Below are 24,543 nucleotides of genomic sequence, written 5' to 3'. Positions count from 1 at the left end.
CTTCCTTTTTAGGAGTCCATCATTTTTACAGATTAGGAAAGATCTACTTGAATTCGGCTGGAATGTATTCTCACTTTTCACGTTAAGGATTCTTCCATTGTCTTCATTCTTCCATAAATCAACATCATCCTTCAATTTAAGTTTTTTGTCGAGATCGGATGAGCCGCGAACATAATCTCTCCCAAGACAAGGAAAATTATTGTCGTAATGCAAATCGCTCTTCCTTGGCCTAGTAGAGCCATCGTTGTCCTCTAGCTTGTACGCAGGCTTGGCGTTACAAGTTCGGTCATGTCTTTTTAAGCTCTCTCTCCGCGTAAACGACTTACTACATCTAACACAACTTATCATATTACGTAGTGGATTTTTAACACAGTCATTCTTCTCGTGTTGTCTTCCATTCTTTCTCAAGATAAATTCTTTGCTGCAAAACTTACACCTGTGTCCTTTCAATACAGCAACAGTCACCGAATCAGGATTCATATTAGTTACTGAGACTATTGTCAGATGCAAACTGAGTGAATTAAATTAGATACATTACTTAAATAGAATTTTCTAAATATTTCAACAGCAAAAATTAAGTTACCTCATACAAAAGAAATTGTTTCATGTGGTTTCGATTATTAGCATGAGAATTCGCCACGTGTTGTGTTGAGTCATAATTTATTTAGTTCTTTTATGTGCTATGCGGGATGCTAACTAACGTTCGCAAAACAAGGATGGCTTCGCTAGACATCAAGGAGAAGGAAGTCTGTCTTTCATGTTAATGCTTCTCAGCTGTCTCAAAGCATATTATTTGTCTGAGTAAAGTTATTATTTTTTAAATCCACCTGATAAAAATATTGTATGTTCTGATTTATTGACAGAATTTCACTGATTAAATGTAACTCTGAATAGAAATGACATGACTCAGTAAGTAAAAAATTCTTCATGCAGAGATAGATCTCTCACAAATAATCAGGAGCACTCGGTGAAAACCATCAGATGTCTAGCCAGGAATAATCAGAAACACTTGGAGAAAGACATCAATATAATATCAAGATTAATCAGAAGCACTCGGAGAAATCCATCAGATGTCTAGTTAGGTATAATCAGAAGCACACGGAGTAAACCACCATAATATTTCAAGAATAATCGGAATCTCACGGAGAAAACCACCATAATATTGTCAAGAATAATCAGGAGCACACGGAGAAAACCACCATAATATTAACAATAATAATCGGAAGCACACGAAAAAAACAACCATAATATTGACAAGAATAATCGGAAGCACACGGAGAAAACCTCCACAAGTTTTCTTTGATATCATAAAAATACAGAAAAAAATATTTAATAAATAACAAAACAAATTAATAAAAAATTTTAAATGACAAAATAAAATACAAAAATACATAAAATTCTGGCTTGTACTAGAACTATATCTTTGCTCAACAATGAGAAGTTCACAAGCTAGCAGAATCTGTTTATGTATTTTTGTATTTTATTTTGTCGTTTAAAATTTATTATTAATTTTTTTTGTTATTTATTAAATATTTTTTGCCCTCACCGGTTTCGAACCAAGGACGGGAATCGATATAATCAATCATAATTATATTAAGTTAATTTTTTGATGAATTTTGGAATTTTTACCGATTTTCTAACATAAAAAATACGGATTTCCAAGATGGCGTCTAAATTTCAAGATGGCGACCATAACGATAATTGCAACATTAATAGGATCCAATATGACGGAATTTATGAAATGTGTAACAAAGACAAAATACTCAACCAAGATGGCGGGCATAACGAAATATGCAACAGTGGTTTTTAAGATTTTTATTATTTATTCGATTAAATCATTTTTTTATGATTTTTAAAAATTTTCCCGATTTTCTAACGTAAAAATTGCGGATTTTCAAGATGGCGTCCAAATTTCAAGATGGCGGGTGTCACAGTAATAAATGATTACTGCACTCTAGCAGATAAGAACTAAACTAACATGTCGTCAGCGCACTCTAGCAGGTGAAAACAAGATGGTGGTCTCAAGCAATGAATACAAGATGGCGGACATGACGTCATACTAGGTGACGATATATGCTTTTAAAAAAAGTGGTGGGAGTCAGTATGCCAGCACCCACCGCGGGGGGAAGGATCGGTCGCCATTTTTAATTTTTTTTGCACCAGTCGGGTTCGAACCGAGGACTCCGAACTCCGTGTCGTAAAAGTATGTTTTTTTAAATATTTTTATAAAAATGTTATTAAATGGATTTTTTTTATGAATTTTAAAATTTTTTTCATTAAAATCGGATAATAAATAAAAAAAAGTTAAAGATGGTGACCGTAACGAAAATTGCAACGGTGACGTCATAATTCAAAATGGCGGATAACACAATGCCGGAATGTTCGAGAAAACAAAATGACGTCATCCAAGATGGCGGATCCAAAATGGCCGTCGGGGTCAAGGTCAAAGGTCAAGGTTACATCCTGATAGAGGCTTAACTGAGCCTTGAGTAAAGGATGCTTAAGCCTCTTTCAGGACATTTCTAGCTGCTGGGATTTTTACGGAATAAAACGGGAAATTTTCCCTCGAAACGGGAATTTTTCCCTCGAAAACGGGAAATGTTTTCTTCAAAACGGGAAATTTTGAGTCATTTTGAGTCATTTTTGAGGAATTTTGAGTCCAAGATGGCCGCCGTGACGTCACAATCCAAGATGGCGGTCGGCACCACAGCCTGAAGCCTGCCGCAGGACATACATTCATATACTACTCATGTAGGCCTATATTGTTTTCATTTGAAACTTTTGATACGTTTATCAAAATCAAGTGTCGGAAGATTTTCTAAAAAATTGAAAGTATGAAGGAAAGAAATTGGCAGTATTTCACCCAGGAAAATGAAAACTCATTTAAATAGGTTAAAAATTGATAAGCAACATTTCTGCGCGTGATTGTGCGCCAAGTTCACAAGGACATCGTGCGAGAAAAGCGAAGAAGGCTGCCTCGTGCTTGGTCGTTGTTACAACAAGTGTGTCCACGTTCTGGAAAGTCAGGGAAAAGTCAGGTTAGTTGAAATTGGCGGGGAAAAGTAGGAAATGTACTTGAAATCGTGGAAAAGTCGAGGAAATTCCCCAGTGGTAGTAATTTTTGGGGGACATTTTATGCTCCAATCTGCATCAACTGCAGACTGTGAAATAATATCTTTCATATAGTGTTTTAATTCATATTCATACACGCCATAAAATTGTGTATGCAAGGTTCTGTTTGAATTTTCATATAATATTTATAAATTTAGGCCAGCTATGGGAATGTGGAGACTATATAATCTTTTTTCTTTAATAAAATCGCAAAATTTATAAATTATTTTAAAGAAAGAGCCAGGAAAACTTTATTACAGATTTGTGTGGAAAAATTGTGCACTGTTAACAATTTTCAACTTAATTTTACGAAGAACGCTGGTTACAGATAATCCAGGAATCTTCGTTAGTGTACTGTTATCTTCGTAATTTAAAGGGTAATGATTGCAGTTACATTGAGCACGAATCCACAAGAATAATCTCGGTACACTAAAAAACACCTTCAAAATCTGGTTAAGGCAACAGCAATATCAAACACCCGTCTTCCTTACACTTGCTTTTTTTTTATCGTGTTTTACAGCAGAAAACGAAACTTGGAAGTTGGAATACGTAGTAGTTTTTACAAAGCGATTAGTTTATTTCAGGTAATTTCTTCGTTTAAAAGCCTGTGAATTTACTGTATTTTTCTGACAGCGTATAAGAGCACCTCGAGATTGCCTCGTACATTCAACCCCCGGCAACGGTAGCGCGGGGCATGTCGACGGGGAATGGCCGCCGGTGTGGGGTCGTCGTTATTGCCCCCGTCCACCCTCCACCCCCCTCTCCGAGAGGCGCGAAGCGGCGCGCCATCGCGCGAGAGATGCTGGCCGTTAAAAACTTGAGAAACGCGCATCGCGACCTATTTACGCGGACGTCGGGGTTGCCCGTCTCCCCTCCTGGACCTCGGCGCGCCTGGCTCGGGTGCGCATTCAGCCGCGGACCGCAAGCATCGAGCAGCGACCACGGAGCTGGGGGCTGTGGGAGAGGGGCGTGCCGTGAGGTAGTGAAGTCGCCTCCCCACCCCACCATCGCCGTGTTGCAGCACACAAAACATTGCGGAAACGACAAGCTGGGGATAGACGCACAAACATTAACAAAGCAACATTATATAATGAGTGAATATTTGAAATCCAAAGAAACCAACAGGATCCAATGAAAAATCCTTGAAAACAAAAACCAAAAGAAGGCTTTAAAATATAAATTATTCATAAAACAACAGAATTAAATAAAACGACACCTACTAAAGAAATCCGACAGATGAAATAAAAAAAACTAGCAAATAATGGATGGTTTATAAGCTCAGTGCTGCCCAACTATTACGAATTTACCGTAATTATTTAGGATTTAGACGTCCAGTTAGGGAATTATGGGGTGTTATTCATCTATTACGAAAGAAGAGAAACTTATTAAAACGCTTGAAATATTTTATCAGCGTTTCATACGATAAATCTCGCTCAAGCAGCTCATGTAGCTAATTTAACAAAAATGTAAACTTTTGTTTCAAGTACACAAAATAAATATAAATCCTGAAACATACTTTAGATTTTTAAAACCTTTGTAGTTTTTAAACTAGTTAATGGATGGGTTAGTTCGTTACTGTAAAGAATTAAATATGAATTATTTTGTAAAGGACAGTATTTGGCGTAAACTTTATACAGCGTTCGTTTTACGTGTGTTTTTGTTTCGTGCATAATCGTTATTACTGATGGGTGTTCCTGGACGTTGGCAGCAGTGTAAGCGTGAATTAAAATTTCCGTCGTTAAAAAACAGCCACTTCCCATAAAATATTCTTTTAAAACTGTTTCCATAACGCGCACACTACACTTCACACAATGTTTTGCAAACGTGGCTCATAACATCTGCTTGATAAAAAAAAAAACTTTCACGCAGTATCCATGTAGTAGTTAATGCAGGCTTGGCCACCCGCTGGTAGCAACGCTTTCTGGAGTGTCTTTTGTCTTTCGTCCATCCTCCCTCCCCATCTCCTTCGGGAGGCAATGTCGCGTCTCCCTGTCCACAGCTCCTGCGAGAGAAGTTTCAGGTCAAGGTTGCGAGTGTTCTATAGGCCCATGTCAAGTGAGAAAAAATTTTTTTTGCATGAGTAAAAACTAATCTTCTTTAAACTATTATTTTTAATGGAGAAGCTAAAAATTGTTTGAAATGAGAAAACGCAAAAATTGGCGTATTATTTTCAGTTCAATAGAAATAAAATCATAGACTGCCATAGTTTTATATAACAAACCCATGTCAACTAAGTGTTTGAAGTGATAACTGAATTTTTTTTCTAGTTTACTGGTAATTTTCGCGCGAGATTCCGCTCAGATGACGCGTAATTTTGTGGATCACGCGCTTAAACCACCTTTGCCTTAAAAACTACAGAACTCTTAACGTAAGAGTTTTGGTGGTATAGTTTTACGTCGGCTTCAAGCTATTACACTTTTAAGGGTTATAGATAGGGCCATGTATTTTTTTACGAAAATATTTCGAGACTATAGTTTTGTATTGTATTGTATTGTATTGTATTGTATTGGTCGAGTTTCTTTTCAGTGCATGCCTACTGTTGGCACACCAATCACAGTAGTTCTGTGCGGAAGCAAACGCGTCCTGTATGGCCCTGTCAAATAAGGCAGTGACCTCTCTCGCTGGTGCGGGTATACCTTGTTGCAGTCTAATGGACGCCCAGATTTTTTTTCCGCGAAAAACACATGCCCCTAGTTATAGGATACGCGGTGTGATCGCGTGGTCTGGTCACTCGCCTCCCAGCGAGCCAATGTTAGATTCCCTGCTGGTTTAAAAACCCGGATTTTTCTTGAACGGGAAATGTGGCGGACGTTGACGTAAGCCAGTGATTTACTTTTTTGCTTATCCCGTGAAACCCTCCTGCAACCCATGAATATTTCATTCGCACGTCACCCAGGTGTTGACGAGACTTTAAGGCGTACTTCATTCATTCACTCCCAAGATTTTAATGCACCCTGAACAGGTGCTTACGATTTGAATAACTTCAGGGGGCTTTGAAGTGTTAACATCTTAGCTCTCGGTATAAGGCACTTGGTAGGAGTAATTTCGTGGAAGTGGATCGGAACTCGATAAACTTAAATTTTGACACAAATATGGCGGGACTCGCGTGTAGCAACATAACCCCGCATATAGTAACTTTCAAAAAAAATTATTGGTCATACCAAACGTATTGGTGTGCAAAATGAATCTTTATGATAGTCAAACTACACCCTGGAATACATTTGGTAAATTAAATAGTCAGTAAAAAGTAATCTCAAGTTTTAAATACCTAAAAAAACATGCGTATTCTACTTGCAATATGTAAACGGGCTCGGTTGCACAGCGGTATAGCGCGCGCAAAGGGATGTGGTTCGAATCTAGTAAATTGAAAAATTGGTTCTACTTTTTAATAACATATTACAATATTGTATAATATTTAATAAGCTCAATAAGGTTAAGGTTTATTTGTAGTAATTTTTTATAGAATGATTTCAACCATTAAAGAAAGAAAAAAATACAAACATATACTTAGTGTCAAAATCTGTGTTTTAAAATGTTTCAGGTTAATAGTTTAGTAATTTCATAGAAGTATAACGTATAACGTGTGCAGAAACTTTAAAGTATTAACTGTTTTAATGATTTTCAACAAGATGTACAGTTTAAATACATTTCTGGACTTAAAGTTTATTTGCAACATGAACAACATGAGAACACATTAATTTACGCATTACCTACTTTGGATGTTTACACATCACTGGCGCGTTTTGAAAAACTAGTACACTTTTTTTTTTTACGTAACACGGTTATGCACAGAGGCTTGAGGCGACAGAATCAATGATACCATAATGGACTCCGAACTACGCGGGTACCGACTCACTACTCATAATTTGTGTCACGCCGGATCGTTGGGATCGATTACTTGTAGTTCTATGTCCTGCCGTGCGTCTCACTTCGCTGTTTTTTTTTTTTTTTTTTTTTCGGCCTGTGACATCTGTGCGTTTATAGGGCCCTGGCCTAACTCTGGGCAAGATCGTGCGAAGTAAAAGCGCCGCTTTTATCCTCATTCAAGACCCTGCAGTTATCGTCGACGTATCGTAATTGTTGTATACCTATGTAATGCCACCTGTTGGCTTTCTCCTGTTCCGTTGTGTGCAGCGTGGACCACTGAAGAGTATTACACGAACGGGAAGTCGCTCTTTCCTTGGGGGGGGGGGGGGGGATTCAGATAGCGTAGTCGCGGTACTTCCTTCCTCTCCGCTTCCTTGTTTGTTCCGGCCTTCATCGCTTCGTCCCTGTGCTGCCTGTTTGCCCTCGGCACACAATTTTACTTTATTTGATAAATTTTTTTTCCGTATTGTCTTATTTTATCATAAAATTTCTGAAGTTCGTTTAGCTATGTAGCATCCTGCACGTATACGACTCAATGATTTATGTAACGAGTAGTAAACTGCAAAATGGTATATTTTCACGTTACGCTATTGACTGTTACTGAGCTAAGATTTTTGTGGCGGGAGATCAGTGGAACTTTTTCACGACTTCTCGGTACCAGCCGTTGGGTTTCAGACTTTCAGTTAGGTTCTGTGCCGTCTCTAGATTTAGAGCGAGCACATACTTGCCTTTTCGCTCCGTGCTAATAATATATACGTTTCCGTGTATGAGAAACTTGTCCTCCCCCTCCACCCTTTTTACTGACGATGTAAATTGAGGGACCAAGTAAGATAAATAAAGGTATTTTCTAGGTTCGTGACTTTTTATACGTCTAATGTTTGTAGACATATGTCCCGACGATTAAATGCGAATACAAGATTAAATAAGCTAATGATATTCAAAAAAAATTAATGCGCAGATTTTTTCATTAAAAAATTTATTTTTTTGACGTGAAAACTTCTATAGGAAGGTTTGGATAGGGAGTTAATTCATGTAAGTCGTCTTCGACATGGTCACGTGACATGTTAACGATAACACTATATCTGTTCTATTAGTATAACTTATAGAAGGAGCTATTATTAATATTAATAATAGAATTAAGAAAATACAAATATAATTTGAAATAAGAAATACTAACTTTGTAAAATATAATTGTGTAACATAAGAAAATATTTTTTGATAAAAATCAGAGACCTTTTCGAAATTTTTACGAAAAAATATTATCAAACAACAATTTTTTTTATCAAGTTAGTAAAATAACTCCTAAATTACTATATAATGAGCATTGCATAGTTGTTGTAGGTATTAAAAAAATTAATAATCTTAATTTTTATGTTATATTGCTACAAAGACTCAAACTATATATCTGTATGAGAATATTAATATATTTTATACTAACTTTTTACTGCACAGTAATCGTATTTACTTAAGATTTAAAATAAAAATTGAACAAAAACACAATTTGAACACTGTATACACACATTCGATTCACATATGCACTGCACTGATGTACAGGGACTGAAGACGCGTATTAATAAGATATGTATTGGTATATGTCGTGTGCATTACTTGTCGACTTGTGTTATGCGTACTGGCTGCGCGCGCACCACTGAGTATATATATACTTATATACATACACACACGCCTAAATTCACAGCTAGCCCAAACAATTAATTTGGATATACAAAAATAACAACTGTTGGTTAATAGTTTTAAGTTTTCACTTCTGTCGGCAGTCCTCATGACTGCTTTGAATTTTTATTTTGTATCTTTGACGTCAAGGCAATTTGTCGTTTGTTTTAGTTACAAACATGGTTTACTCCGTTGGCCCACTCGGTAGTACTTATACACTGTTTCAAAATTTCCCCATAAAATTACGAACACTGATTACAAATTCCACTTGCGTCTCCATTAATTTTTACTGGGTAAGTTTTATTTACTTTTCATTAACAAGAGCGAGTTTTATTTACAAAACGTGAAAATGTTGAATAATCTATATATATAAAAATTTAGCTTCAGTATGTATTTGGCCGCAAAACTCGGAAAGTATACGATGGTTTGGATTGAAATTTTTACAGAACATTGCATCTTAACAGAAGAGTGTTTATATGAAATAAAAGTTTGGGAAAATCCACCGGAAAAGTCGGAAAAAAAAGTTTCTATAACTAAATATCATGGTCACCCAACTTAGTTGTGACCACGCTCGACGATGCTGTACCATATTGTCGAAGTTCAAGCACATCAGGCTACTCGACCATTGTGCCTTGACGACTATAATTTACACAAATATGTATATATATAAATATATATATATATATATATATATATATATATATATATATTTCAAGAAAGAATAAAAAACTTTATTTAATTTGAAAGTATATTCTTTCGACTCTATTGATAAAAATACGTTTAAATTAAAAAATATTCAAATTTTTGGAGCACAGTAAAAAAAATGCATTTAACCACGAATATGCGAGTTAAACTTCAGAACGATCCAACAGCAGTCATATTTTCAAGACAATTAATTGAAGTTGGTAACGGCACTGTACCTACAAATCCAGAAACAGGAAAAATCAGCTTATCATCTGATTTATGCAACATCGTAGATTCAAAAGAGGAATTAGTAGACAAGGTATTCCAAAACATCGAAACAAAATTCAAAAATCATGCATGGTTGAGCGAAAGAGCCATTCTAGCGGCTAAAAATGTTGACGTACACGATATGAACAATAGTATTATAAACAGAATCGAAGGTGAAACAATGACATACAAATCTATTGATTCAGTAGTGCACCAAAATGAAGCAGTGAACTTTCAAACGGAATTTCTCAATTCACTCGATGTTCCAGGATTACCACCACATATTTTGAATTTGAAAATTGGTGTGCCAATTATATTGCTTCGACATATCTGTCAGCCTAAATTATGTAATGGTACACGATTAGTAGTTAAAAAATTAATGGATAATCTTATTGAAGCAACAATTTTGATTGGACTTCATAAAGGTGAAGACGTATTACTTCCACGAATGCCACTTATTCCGACAGATATGGCGTTCGAGTTCAAACGACTTCAATTTCCAATACGCCTTGCGTTCGCTATGACCATCAATAAAGCACAAGGACAATCTTTGCAAGTGTGCGGTTTGAATTTAGAAAATGAATGCTTCTCTCATGGACAGTTATATGTCGGGTGCTCCAGAGTCGGTAAACCATCTGATCTATATGTTTATGCAAAAAATGGGAAAACAAGGAATGTAGTCCTTCCATTAGCTTTACAATAAAAATATTTAAGCTAAACACATTTTTATTTCTTCTATTACATTCCACAGCCATGCACAGTAAAATATTAAATTAAACAATGAATTAATATTAAACTGTGCCACAGCAAAGCGTGGCCGGGTTTAGCTAGTGAATTATAATTTCCTTGGAAATTTTTATTGCAGCACACTCTCTCCATGATATCTCGTGGTGTTTTTCCTCTATTTTTCGTTTGTAAATCATCATTTATCGTAGGTATATAAAAATATATACCATACCATAAAACAGTGACCAAACATATAAAGCATACCATAAAAGATACCATAAAACAGTGTTGCCGGTGTTTTTTTTTTTTCGTGGCACTTCCGTTTCTCTCGCTCTTTTATTTTGTGGCTGCTTCCCCGCATTTCCTTCACCTTGTCAGTTCCTCGAGCTGGCCTGATGACGTCTCTTCGGTCATGCTCGCTTGCTCTACTCTGCATAAACCTTCACTCATCTGTATCGACCCTCTTATGGCAGGAAAAAAATTTGGATATTTTCATGTCCAGATTTTTTAAATAATGAGGCCTACTGACAAATAAATATATTCGTTTGAAGGTGGTCTCCAACCTAAAAATTATTTCAATTAAAAAATATTCCTTTAAAATGCACATAGAAAGATGAATATTGCTGCAAACTAACACTAACGCTTGCAGATACACAAATCCAGAAATGAAGATTAACAAATCAAAAGTTCTGAATATTGGAACTAACATTTCTGTTTATATTTATATATAAACTTTATAGCATAGTTTTAAATAACAAATAAATAGCCATTTGCTGTGAAGTAGTATAAATAATTTTAATGTATTTTGTTATACGTGACATAAGATATAACACAAGAATTAAGGCATCAAAAATAACTAAATAACGAGTATTAGACCAGGCATGCAATAATTGTTTATACAAAAATCTGGCCGCCTAATGGTTAGCATCTTTGCTGCCTAACCCAAAGTTCTTCCTAAAATATTTTTTAGTTTAAATTATGTCATTAAGGAAGACACTGGCATAAGTATTAAATGGAACATTCGACCTATACATCATTGCTTCTTGGATGGGTACTGTAATAATGCGCTCTAGCTTAATTATGTACGAATTAAATATATTATACATTATAGATTGCGACTATATAAGTTATTGCATGCCATCGTTAGTTGTGATGAAATACAATATGACTGCATAATAATAATAATAATAATAATAATAATAATAATAATAATGGAATTATAGAGAATGATATAATTAAATCCAAGATGGCGGAATGTTCTAGAAAACAATATGGCAGTTGTATAATGATAATGTGAAAATTCGAATCCACAAGCCCCACAGGTCTCATCGAATCGTGGTGACTATGTTGGGATGGGTAGCCTCAACCTCTGGTCATATAGCATCACCTTAACTGAAGAGGACAATGCCGGGCGTAACCCTGCCGCAGTGCAACCTCAATTACATGTATGGGACCAGAAATTGTAAATTGCCTGAATCTGCGGGCAACAGCAGATGCGATTGAAACCTTTTTGGGGAGTTTGACTGCCGAGCCCCGGCGTCTCGGTCCCAAAGGGCCCCATAGTGAATGGATCAGGCCTATGATAATGGAAGAACTGAGTATGGCGCTGCGGTGTTGCGTGCACCCGGGCTAAAAAGAGCTGTAAACCGCTCGACTAGGTGTGATACGTTCCCCTAGTTCAGTGGTCGGGGGAGGTACCGAGGCAACCCCGATGCCCTCCTGCGCACGCACCGTGGTTGTTATTTCTAGTCAGGGCTTCCTGCGATCGCCGCCGGATGAGTTCAGACACTTCCGGGCCGAGGTACGGCAGGTCGGAGGGTAATACGAGGAGACGAGAACATCCTGTGGAGTAACTCTGAGTGGCAGTCGGTTAGCAGCTGGCGAACAGTCTGCCGAATCAACGCCAAGTTGGCAGTAGTACGGGAAGAATCCATGAAAGATTGAACGGTGTCCCGCTGAGGTTTCCTACAAGGCCCTGGATTATGATTGGGTAGGACTCGTACTTGGTAGTGGTGCTCCGATTGCTTGGAGCAGGCTCCAAGGGTTCCCTAGCCTGATGCGGTGTTGACGTTGTGAGCGACGACACAGCTCCGGTACTAGCCTGGATAGCTAACAGAGGTTGTATAGGCCTCAAAGGGACCACTGGTTCACTAGGTGTTTTGAGGGGTCCCAGTGTGATGTGGGGGATTGGGGAAGGCGCCAGGAGTGCTGATAGTCTTAGTGCACAGGACACAGCCAACTGTCTGGTTAGCTGAGAGTGGTAGAGGGGCTGAGGAGGCGACTATGCTGGGTTGGTGGCCCCGGCCTCTTGTCGGCGCCGAAGCACCAATACCTTCCCGATCAACAACAGGGAGGGATCCCTAACAGATCTGTAATTTAAAAAGCTCTGGAATGTTTAAAACAGAACTGTAAGATACTCCCACACTAGCCTTCAAGGGCGCATATTGGGAGGGGAACGTTGAGAAATGCCGGCCGCAAGGTCGGAATATATCTGTAGTCATATGTAAATTCTTGTCACCGCGCACAATGTTCAACACAAAATTAAAACTCACAGCTTGTACGTGTACTGGTAATTCCTGAACAGTGCGCCCGTGTCCACGCGAGACTTCGCACGCGTCCAGACGCGCCGCTCCCCGATCGTGCTGGGCAGGCGCCCGGCTGCTGCCGCGCTAATTAACGAGCCAATTACCGCCGCCGGCGACCCGGCAGTCCGTCCGTTGCCCCCCGTCCCGTCTCGTCCTGGCCCAGCGCGGCGCGCAGGAAGTGCGAGTGGCCGCGCGGAGGCGTTGCCCTCATCCCTGCCCGGAGGTCGTGCGGCTTCCGCCCGGCCGACGGGTCTTTGTCCGCCGAGACCTCGTGCGAGCGCTGCGTCTCCCCGGCGTCTGCCCTAACCCAGACCCCTCACAAGCAAGTACACTTAGTTTCAGTTAGGTTAGGAACAATAAAAATTGACATCCATTAGCCTGGGGTGGCATCGGCTGGTGGCGGTACGCCGATAAACATTTGACGGAGCTGTCAGTCTGTATAGTGCGTGTCGGGTCAACTGCACATTGCCAGAGCTAAGACATATTCCAGCGAAATAAAATGTTCAGGTTTCCTGTCTAGTGCCTGTCAAATGACTTTTCGGCAGAATGAATTTTGTGGAATTGACTTTCGATCTAATACCTCCCGGTCGGTGCCTGTCGGTTGAATGTCCTTCAGTATAGAGCATGCCTGTCTAGTGCCTGCTGGTCAAACGACAACTCTACAGCCATGCCACCGCCCGGGGTGGTCTTGGGCTGGAGATGTGCGGACTAGCGGGTCGAACGAATGTTAAAAAGAGAATGGATCAAGTAGATGAACGTATAAACGCACGGAGAGCAAGGTGATATCAGCTGATGTCGAATGTTGCATACGTAGACAGCAACATATGATTGCGTAGAAGGAATTCAAACGGGGGAAAAAATACAGCACTGGCGAACTCGGTTGGCTGACAAAACGAGATGCTTGCAGCAATAACAGTAAATGCATGAAAGCTACCACCTTGGACAACTAAGCGACGCATCGACGAACCCAGGAATGAAACTTAATAACAACAACGACGACGGCACGGAAGACTTTTCGGGAACAGACATTTTCTCCCGTCATCCAGCACAGACAGACTGATTGCAGACCCCCTATCCTGGCGCGTTGTGTTTGTCCAGATTATATGTTTAATTCTCATCACTGCGTTCGTCTCTGCTGTGCTGTATTGTCCAATGTTTCTGTTTTTACTTAATTTTTGTTGCAACTGTCTCGACGTTGTCATGCCACTGTGTTCGTCTGTGCTGTAATTTTTCTGACTAATATCCTTCCACGGAATTCTCTGTGCAGTCTAGTCAAGTAACATTTGACATAGGTAGTACACGTTGACTTTTTTCTGTGTGTGTATATGTACTGATCTTGTTTTTGTCTAGTCTTTAGGTTATTCTTTGACAACCAATATAAACCTACACAATGGTGTACGTCTATGAAATTATTTCAGGTCTTAATTAAACAAATTGGACACAATTTCACGCTTCTTTTTAAGCACACAAAAAATATCCCATTTAAGCTGGATTTGTGAATGTTTGTTAATAGTGGGACGGGCAAGGTAGCAATACGGCAAACATGCGATCTTGGAGGAACACTTCAAAGTTATCTCGTTACTGCTAGCGTCGGCGTTACAGCCCGGAACATAGCCTGTAACGCGGGCCTGTGTCGTTATCCGCGGTGGGTTTGTCGCTTCAGGCCTCGTTGATGTGCTCCCTGCGACGACGAGCCTCCGGCTCCTAAGCGTCGTTTAACTGCTTCGCGCGCCAGTGGCGTCCCGTTTCATTCTGGATCGTCGGACGTCTCCCTTGAAGTGTTCGCTGGGTGCTTGTGATCGTTTGTTTCAAGTTGTTTCAAGCGTATCAGCAGCAAGTGGCGAGCAAAGGTTTAAGAAAATTTCGGGAAAAAATAACGTAACTAGAAAATCGTACTGTAGTTTTGTGGAAAAGAAATGTAATTAATTTCGCAAGGCTTTTTTTCATATTAAATTAATTTCAAATGTTTTTATTTTATTATCTTAAGAATGTAGTTTTCCATTTTAGGTATCTTTAAATTAAAGAATATGTATTAATTTAAACATTTTTTTTCAAACTAAAAAAATTGGAACAGTTTTTGTAGTTCTAAAACATGTTTTTAACACATAATCTGCCTTTGTCTGAAAAATAATTTGGGTTCAGCACTTCGAAAATTTTAGATCAACACAACATTATCTGAAATAAACAAATGGTATTTAATTTTTAGTAAGACTTATGATTCGTAACAGTGTATCAGTTTTTTTTAACGTGACAACGTGTATATCCGCTCGTTACAGTGACTGTCGGTGTTGAATCGCTAATAACCACGAGATTAATAATGCGTCAACAATGGTTGAGCCCACAACGGATAGATCGTGTATGTACGTGCTTGTCGCGCAGTATTGTTTTGTTTTTTCTTCCTGTGACGTCATCGCGCCAGTGTAGGCGCATGCGCGTGATTGTCACGAATAAGCTTGGTGTAAAGTTATGCATTGGTGTAGCGTGGAAACGCGTGTAGCTGGGGCATTGGCTCGGGTGTCGTTGTGAGGGGCTTGTGAGCACTGAAATGGACCCAAAGGGGGACGATGAAGATTTTCGCCGGAATTACAAAATAATTTAACGTTACTTCGCAAATATGCTCGGAATTACATATAAAACGTAAGTCGGACGTTTTCACGAGAAATGTACGGCGCTGACCCGAACTGCGCCTTCCTCTGGTTTTTCCGTCTTCGCGACGCTCGGCCTTGGGTCTACTGGCTTTTGACTACACTTTAATTTCCCCTATGGGCTAACGTAGCCCACTACTAAACACTAACACTAATTTCAAAACTACTACACTCATAACTAACTACAGTTCCTAACACTAGTTTTAATACCGAAAATCTAAATTCTAATTTTTTCTTTTTCTTTTTAAATCACTATTAAGTTTTTGTAAATTATTTAATTAGGGACATCCCACTTCTGACACCAATATGTTACGATTTTAATAATCGTGAGTGGGAAGAACTGGGTTAGTATAGGAATAGCCCAATTATTATTATTTTATTGCACAGTTTTATTGACTGTTAATATTTACAACACTAATAAATAATCTTACTTAAAATTCCTACTAATAAATTACTCGCACTCAGTGTCTCAAGTCCTTACACACCGCGCACCTCAATTCAATTCAATTCAAAAGTTTTTATTAACACATACTTTACACTTTACAGGTTTGGTATTTACAATGAGACATCCCAGCACTCAGTGCTCTTTTGCCTAATCTAATTGATATGTGTATAATAAATTGTGGCGGTCTCGCCCGGTTCGGGGGGAGAAGCGAACGAGGTTGCCCGGGGGACGGGGGGACGGCGGCAGGTTCGCGTCGCCGACACCGCGAGCTGAGTCGTCACGCTCCCCTTTATCGCCAGCTGCAGGCGCTGCGGGTCACTGGCCCGATCGAAACCCGCCGATAAGGATGTCCGACACGCACAGTTCGTTGCCAGGGAATTGCGCCGCACGAACACCCACGCAGTCCGATTGTCTACACCTGCACACCAGATACTCAAGAACTTCTGACGAATAATGCAACAAATGAATCATTTTAGTCAAGGGTCTTCCCCCTTATTCTCCTGACTGTTACGCTGGAATCAGAACAGCGTTACTGTTAACATGGTGTTAAAAACCGTTTCTTTACATTTCATTCTAAATAGATATTAAATATTTATTCGGAAAAATAAATCATTGTACATGAACCTACTAAAAAGATTGAACAAACGAATTCCGGAAACAAAACCATCAAACATAACTTGTATTACCAATGCATCAAGTTAAACCATCATTCGAAGAAAAAAATCCTGTGGCGATTTTCAGCAACGTCGCATCCCGAGAATTTTTTTTTTTTTTTTTTTCGTGTTTCTGTCACAGATGTCGAACTTAGTTCGGTAGGAAAATATTTTATTCGCGTCGCGTCCGTCGCGTCGCGCTCGTCTGTAGCCCTTTCCGGTTTGGCACAAAGAATTAGGCAGTTTTCGCCATCTCACGCACACAGACGCAGGCTTGGCCAGAATGGATGATGTGGCGCCTCCCCCCCCCCCCCCTCCCTTTATCAACGTCGTACTCTTAGTCTTGAGCTGCTGCCAGCCCGTGAGCCCCAATCGGGATTCCCGGCGGGGAGTGTCCGTTGAAGTTCGAAGAAAACTGCGACCTCCGCAGAGGATGTGGCTGGTCATCACACACTATACAGCGTGAGCCTGAATTAGACCGACAAATTTTGGCTGCAGGTTGATCACGACAGAATGAGTTGAAAACCTGCATACGACTTATGGTTTAATATGTTTCCCAAGGCATGTATACATATTTAAAGATGGAGCTAAATAATAATAGTATTGTAAATAATAGAAGAAAAATATTATTTATGACGGAACACTGGTCGTCTGTATGAAGTTCTACAACCGCCGCGAAGTTTATCGCTGTCGAAAGATTATTCCTTTGAAATAATTTGGGGTAGTAACACGAGACAAAGCATATGTGGAAAATAAAGGTGTAACTCCCAATTATTTCAATAAAATAATTTTGTGACAATTCACGGTGGTTGTCGAAATTAATTCAGTTGAACGTAACCCAGACGATCAGTGTTCCTACTTAAGTACTTTTATTATTTACAATTAAAATGTTGTTCAGCATGCATGAGCGCATGTGAGTGCTGCTTGCTGTCTTCATTTGTGCACAGGTCTTCGCGCGGATGGTGAAAATGGTGCAGAGCTTATGTTGCTTCGTAAAGTCCAATTTTGTTCACTGCTTTGTCAAAGCCACGTAGCTATTATAACACGCAGTTAGTACTTTTTTTTTGTTATCAAATATCGGACCAAATCTGTTGGCGTCTTGAGACAAAATGCGATTAATGTTTCGTGAATGTCGCATAAACAATTGCGCAACTGTGTCTTTTCGATGTCATTTTTTTTATATCAAAAATGCGACTGACTCTTCCCAATATGCATTAGGGTTCTTGAAAAAAGATTTTTTTTGACCAGCTATATTTCATTACGCAATACGGCCCGCCACGACTGTGTCTAAAAGCAACTATGTTGTTTTTGTTTTCACTCCTCACTCCCAGCCATCATCTCCTCTCCCCCCCCCCCCTTTTTTTTTTCATGTTATACTTTCTTTCCCCTCCTTCTTCCTCCCTTTCTACTTCTTGTATGTGCAAGCGGACGTGGTTGATAACACGGGGCTTCTAGGAACGCCGCTACGCCGCAGATATTCCGCGGATGACGATTCTGTTTACTTGTTGTCATATGGTTCATCATCGCCCGTCACCTGCGCGCCGTAATCGCTCTCCGCTTGCTGTTATGCACTCCCGTCGCAGTGTTTCATTTAAAATGGGTTGCGTGCTTGTGAATCTGTACATATGTTGATATTTTAGTGATGGGTCAGTCCCAGTTTTCTCGAGTCCGAATCTCGAATTCACATCCCAGAGACTACCTCGAATATACCCCTCGAATCCGAATCCGAATCTAGGTGTAAAGTGTCAAAAATGAAACACTGTACAATAAATGAAAAATATTAACTGTGGTGTTGAAAACATTCTACCCTTTACATGTTTGTTTCAAAAACTCAAGTTTCCAGAATCAAAACATATTGTAATTTTATTTGTATAATTACATGTTTAAGAAACAATATCTCGGAGAACGGTAACAGGATAGGTATCAAGAAAAAATTGTTGACTAAGTAAACTTCAGAGGTTATCAGTGTTGAATTTTTTTTTTAAATTTAATTTCCTCTTAATATTCTTATTCGAGTATTTTTTCTAGAACATATAATCCTTCAAATACTAAGGATTTGATTGGTCCATCCCTAATTATGTGTGTGTGTATGTATGTATGTATATATATATGTATATATATATATATATATAGAGGCTATGTGTGTGTGGACCATCTCAGAAAATGAGTGCAAGAAAAAAATTATGTAAAGAAAATCAACTATGATCTACATTCGTTGCCCTTTGCAGCAGTTTGTAGTGCTTACATAAACGAAACGCAGTGCCTTAGAAACAGGCAATATGTTAACTCATGTTTAATTTTAAAAAACTATGGTCTGCCTTCTTAGCAAGCGAGGAAAAATACAATCGTTATTACGTACTTCGCAAAATAATGTTTGGCAGGCGTAAAGTGGCTCTAAAGCTTACGTTGCAAGCGCAAGGCCTCTATTTTAGCGTGATGCGTGTTGGGGAGGGGTGGGGGTGATCGGTCGTATTGATCAGCAGTGCGTAAGTGTGCTGTGAAAAATCGTAACTGTTATTAAACACACAGAATAAATACAAGCCACTTTATACTAACACACACTGATAAGCAAGGTAGCAAGCAACCTGTTAATGTCAAAATTTTTGCCAGATAAGATATTTATCGTATCTTCAAACGCCAGATTTGAAACATATTTCAATGTGTTATTTTTTTCTATTTTAGACTATTAGACTTGTATTTTAGTGCATTTACGAAGGAGAAATAAAAGTCGTTTGAAAGAGTCATTTAGGTGTGAAGAGTTGAGAAGAGCGTGAAAAAACCACCACCTGCAAGCGAAGCCGATATGAACTGTTCTTTTGTTGAGTGCGTGCGCTTCGAGCCGCCGGAGGAGAAGTGTCTTCGGGAGTGGGAGTGGAAGGGGAGGGGAAAGGGTAGTGGGGGAGGGGGCCGCATGCGCAGCGCTGCTCCTTTGTTTGTAAACAGCAGCCGGACCGAAACAGTCGGGACGACCGACCGACCGACAGTTGGTAGAGTGCGCTGGCCACGAGCAGGTCGTGTCGAGCTTGTGGGCGCGAAGGCGGTCCTTGGGTGTCGGAGACGCTGGAGGAAGCAGCTCGCTCTGTAGGGCCTAGCGACGTCGCTGCACCACACGGCGTAAGTGGAATCTGCACAGCGTCTTACAGACTCGCTGGATATAGGCCGTTGCCGTGCTTTGTTCTTTGTGTGCGTGTGACGATCCCGCATGAGTCGCGACTGCAAAAATAACTCGTGTTGAAAGCGTTGGATGGTTGAAATAATTATTATTCTTCCTCTAAATCGTAAATATTTTGAAAAAAATTATCCCTGTCGAACGTCACGCTTCAAACTTATAAATACGTATTTGTAATATAAAAATCTCGTAGATTCGATTGGTTTATATTTTACGACACAATAATCAATATCCGTTTGTCATTAGCAAATAAATATTTTATTTGCTTATTTGGATTGACTGATGCAGTTTAATGTATGTGATTGTAACCTAACTCGCTATTATCTCTGACGCTGAATACGTACCGTCGGCTTCTCTACAGCCACTAAGTTGTACCGCGAGGGGACACGAAAGATATCCGTGTGGCCTGCAACAGCTGATCGCATCACGGAACGAGACAGCGTGTCGAAGGTATGGCGGAACAGGTGTTCGGTCGCCTCTATCAGCTGGGTGGGATTAGTTGCCATGGAGGTTATCGCGAGGTCATTAACTGCAGTTTCATCTCCACAAGAACAACGTAGATCCGTTCACATTGATATTTAGGGTAAGCAGGCTATGGCGTTTTAAAAACACATGTTACGTACACTGTTTCTTTAATTTATTTCAATTTGTAAATTTTCATTAACTCACGAAGTAGGTCGAATTCAACTGGATGTTCGTCTTGTTCTGTGTATTTAAAACAACCACTCCCCACCCCCGAGTAATTACGCATGAATGCATGTAATTAATTATATGGCATTGTAAGTTTGTTCTGAGGCCATCACGCTTTGACATCGAGCGAGGAAACTCAGCACAGCAGTGAAATTAAATTGTTTGTTATTTTGTAGTTTGTTGTTAGATTTACGTGAGCTATTTGGCGTTTTTATTTGTTAAATTTTGTATACTTTACGCTGAACTAAACAAAACTTTATCTTAGGCAATGATTTTTATATAAAAATGTTATGACGTTATCCTGCAATCGACAAATGTTATTGTTTGGTGAAACTTAAGTCTCTTCATTTCATAAAAGTAAACATATATGGACAGTTCTCGGAACGTAGTGCGTGAACTGTATGCAAATATAGGCTACAGCCGTCACAGCTGTTTTGTGTTTGTAAACTTGGCCGAGCTTCGGCGAAGTTCGCCGCGTCGCCGCTAGATGGTGGCACCATCGCTTGCTTTGGCAATGGCGTTTGCCTGTTCGGAAATAAATTAAACACCGATTTAAACAAAGGAAATACGCCTGGGATTGTTATGAGATTGTAGTATGTTACGCAGACTTTTATATTGAAGCGTTTTATGGGTATGTGTGGCGGTGTTTTTAAAATATTTGGGAATTCTCTCCTGATTTTGTCTACTTTTGTAATGAACTAATATATAGTTTCAATATAAATTAATAATTCCTTAATAATTGATTAATTTAATTTCGGACACTTTGAACTTTTCAATAATGACTACTAGCCTTTTTTTTAGTCTCAATTACTGCCAAAATTAAGTAAATCTACAAAATATTTTCTATAGTCATGCACATAGGTGAATTTTTACAGAAATGTTTATATAATTACCTATTTATTGCCTAATGTTCTACCTTGAACTTAAGTGTTTGAAAACAAGACCCTCTAGTAAATATTTTTCTTTTCAAGTTACGTTGGCTAATGGGACGACATTTATGTCACGCCACACAAGAAGATAAGTTCATAATCATCATATTTCCCGTCAGTGATAATGAAAAGATAGCGGTGGAATTTATTTTGACTTTCTTAACTGGAATGTAATAGCGAATTCGTTTTCCATTTATTTTTTTGACCTGTTGCTACCTCCAATTATTTCGAAGAAATTTTATTACAGCGACAACTTTTGCTGTAATTATATAACTTTGTTTTATGAAACATTATCCACGCGCTTGTTTCATTTTAAATACTTTCTCAATTTTTGCAACAAAAAATGTGTTCCAGTTCCAAATTCAAAGGCACTTTAGATTAAAAAAATCTCATTCATTTTACTTTTTTTTTTTTTTCGTAATTAACTTGCAGTCTGGTATATAACACCCTTCGTGGAATGAAACTCCCGTATGAAGGTTTTCATTTTCGCTACACGTCTGTTGGGAAAGCGCTCTTGGTAAATGCGCACTACTGCATTTTCTCTCGCCTCCCCGTACACCACGTGCATATCGGCCATCTTTGCGAACATAGTTTGCCATGCTATATCATTGTTAAAATCTGTAATCGTGGCTTACCTACTGTAAGAATGTGTGGGCAAAATGTATCAAAGTTATACTATGTCATATTGGCAACTAATGACTCTTAACCTGTAATTACATTTCGGCAGGTGTGTATGACAATCTCGAGTTAAATACAAATAAGTTTTCTGATTATGCTTTATTATTTTATTTTTAATGTGCAATGTTAATGCAGAGGAATGTAAATGTTCAATGTGGTTAAGTGTAAGAAAAGGCGTATCTCCGGAACTTCGCCACCAATAAAGTCGATAAATAAATCAATACTCGCTGAGCCCAATACATGTAAACATACTACACTGTGCTGTACACTAGACTACTGGTTGCTAGTGCGCAGTGGCGGACTTAGAGGGGAGGAGGGAACGTGCCGCCCCCCCCCCCCCCCAGAAGGGTAAAATATGCACTGGATAATATGACTTCTGAAGTAATAATACTAGGTCCTGACTACCGGTGCCCCCCCCCCCCCCCAGAAGTAAATCCTGGGCTTCCCCCGGGCTAGTTCGTGTGGCTGACTCTAACCGTCTGCACTCCATTCTGTGCCTCGCCTTTCGCGGAGGTTTTGAGCATCGCAGCGTTGCGATCACGCGTCCTCTCGGCCAATCGAGTGGCGCGAAATTCACATCGGCGCGCTGCTTGCGCCTGAAACTGTGCAAGGTTGCGTTTCCGGGCGTATAGTTATGCTTAGCATCTGTCCGAACACTCTGGTGGGGTACGTATAAACAAAAACGGAAGTACGTTAAATGGCAGAGAATACAAAACAGATATCAGGCTATTGATTAATTGTGGCAACCATTGAATGTGTTCCTGAACAAAGTGCAGCTAATTCCATTGCTGGCCATACTTGAGTGCGAATGAACTTTAAGCATTAAAAAATCCACAATGTTCTTACGTAACGGTGCGGATTGTCGGTAACACCTCGAAGAAGCCTAACCGGTAGAATATTCGAGTTCTGTTGACGTTATCACACACTGTAGGAGGCCAGCGTCGATTGGTGCAAACCTTTCTGAGTCTCGGCGCGTGACCGTGCGACGTAGATCACGGAAAAAAAAAAAAAAAAAAAAAACGGTGATGTTGGCAAAGATAAAAAAGCTAGTTAAAACAAAAACAAAACAATAAACGGCGAAGTGAACTTTCGGGAACACTGCCAGGGACGCGCCCGTGTTATTGTTTGTCGCCGTTATCGCGAAAAAACACGCTGCAGCTCTTATCAGTTCGCAGATATCTTCCTGGGTACGAGTCGCTTTTTTAGGTCGAGTGCGTGCTCGGGTTTACCGGTGTTTTCGCGCCTACGCCCCCGCGGGAGCCTAGCGACACTGATTCGCACAGCCCTCAATGTCGCCGAGTTAACGGACGAACCCCTCTGCGTGGGTTTGTCTTTTCAAAACAAAAGGGATATTTGGATGTTTAGCTAGATTCGCTCAAGCTGTAGGATGTTTAAAACATGGTTGCAACCCCGATTATTACTATACTCACATGTAATTCGCGGATTTATTTCACTCTAGGCTAGACATTGGAGTAGCGCCTAGATGCTTCTAAAATTCAAATTTGGTTAGCGAAAATATGCTTTTCCGAGCATATGTTCGTTAACAAAAAATTTCTGGCTTTTGGAAGTTATGCCCAGAAATTTTCGAACAGTCTGTACAATAATCGTTCTTAAAGTGGTACTTTTTTCCATAACTCGTTCACATCATAGTTGGGTAACTACTTCCCTTCGTTTATAACTGGCTCAGTCGTCTAAAGCACTCTGGTCGAGTCATCAACGCAGAGCAGGCTGTATGTGCTTACAGTCTACTTTGCTACACAATGAAAACGCGAAATAATCGTGTCTTTGCCGGCTCGTGAAAGCAAACACAGGAGAGCTTGGTACGTCGCCCGAGGTTCATGAAAGCGAATATGTACAGGTTAATGCCGCCACAACGCGGGCGGCTGTCTGGTCGGTTTCAGCTCATGTTAAACTTCTGTCCTAGGTTGCGCGCGCTGATCGACGTTTTTCCGTCGCGTACTAAAATTTTACCCTCGAGGCGCCTGTTTAGGAGGACTCGAGATGCCATCTCCCGGAAGCTCGGGACACAGTGTTCCGAGTTTCCCGTCGGCGCGTGACGTGGTGGGTTATCTCTCTCCCCCCCCCCCCCCGGGCTCTTCCACTTGCTTCCCCCACGGAGCCGCCGCGGGGTCGTTGTATCTGCGTGGGAGTCAGTCCCCCCCGTCCTAGCGGGCCGAGGAACGGGACCTTGCGTGGGGCTTGCTTCGGGTTGCCGGGCGGCTGAGGTGCTTCCGCGAGAATTGCAGGGGAGGGAGAGGTGGAGGATGAGGAGATACAAAGTTCAAATTGTAGCCTTTAACTGCAAATTAGGGAAGTACGTTTACATCTGCAGAATTATTCCTGTGAGGTGAAAACGCTTTTTCTTCCCTAAGCTTTTTTGAAATTTAATTTCAGTATTTACCCTATATGGCGATAGTTGGTTT

The 24,543-nt window shown here is 39.9% G+C and overlaps 1 protein-coding gene across 2 annotated transcripts in view; it reads left to right on the top strand.

Annotated features, from left to right (window-relative positions):
* LOC134542121 (protein yippee-like 2) overlaps positions 1 to 24,543 on the top strand; it is a 401,716-nt gene that overhangs the window by 281,534 nt on the left and 95,639 nt on the right. The window contains exon 1 of one of the 2 annotated variants that reach the window (XM_063386088.1): positions 19,583 to 19,768. The exons of the other annotated variant lie outside the window; for it this stretch is intronic. The gene's annotated coding sequence lies outside the window, so the exon portion shown is untranslated. Of the gene's footprint in view, positions 1 to 19,582; positions 19,769 to 24,543 lie in introns of those variants that run through there. 2 annotated transcript variants of the gene reach the window in all.

This window comes from Bacillus rossius (assembly GCF_032445375.1).
Source record: "Bacillus rossius redtenbacheri isolate Brsri chromosome 4 unlocalized genomic scaffold, Brsri_v3 Brsri_v3_scf4_2, whole genome shotgun sequence".
Lineage (NCBI taxonomy): Eukaryota > Metazoa > Arthropoda > Insecta > Phasmatodea > Bacillidae > Bacillus > Bacillus rossius.
This window is presented reverse-complemented; position numbering and strand designations above follow the sequence as displayed.